The sequence below is a fragment of the Bison bison genome, unplaced genomic scaffold (genome assembly GCF_000754665.1).
Source record: "Bison bison bison isolate TAMUID 2011002044 unplaced genomic scaffold, Bison_UMD1.0 scf7180017864313, whole genome shotgun sequence".
Classification (NCBI taxonomy): domain Eukaryota; kingdom Metazoa; phylum Chordata; class Mammalia; order Artiodactyla; family Bovidae; genus Bison; species Bison bison.
In genome coordinates, this window is record NW_011494885.1 from 552,096 (window position 1) to 552,501 (window position 406).

Here is a 406-nt window from a genome sequence, read left to right on the forward strand (position 1 = left end):
ATTTTTTTTTTTTTTTACTTCAATAGGTACTTGATGGACTAAAGCAGTACTTTAAAGCTAGGAGATACATGTCAGAATAACTTTTTCAGCTCTCTCAAAATATGCATTACAGCTGTATTCACTTGAAAAATTTGGGCAAACTAAAATATCAAACATAGAAGATGTTATATATTGGTACATCAAATTAAAAGACTGTAATGGAAAAGATATAAGAATAACACCTAATTTTATTGATATGAAAAAACATCATAATATGGTATTGAGAAAATTGACCAGGATACAAAATTACATGTGTAGTATACCAGAGGTGGGAAGTAAAAGAGAGAGAAGAATTAGAGAAAATATACCACAAAACAATAATTATTCCTAGATACTGGAATTAAAATAGATTTTCCTATTTCATTTA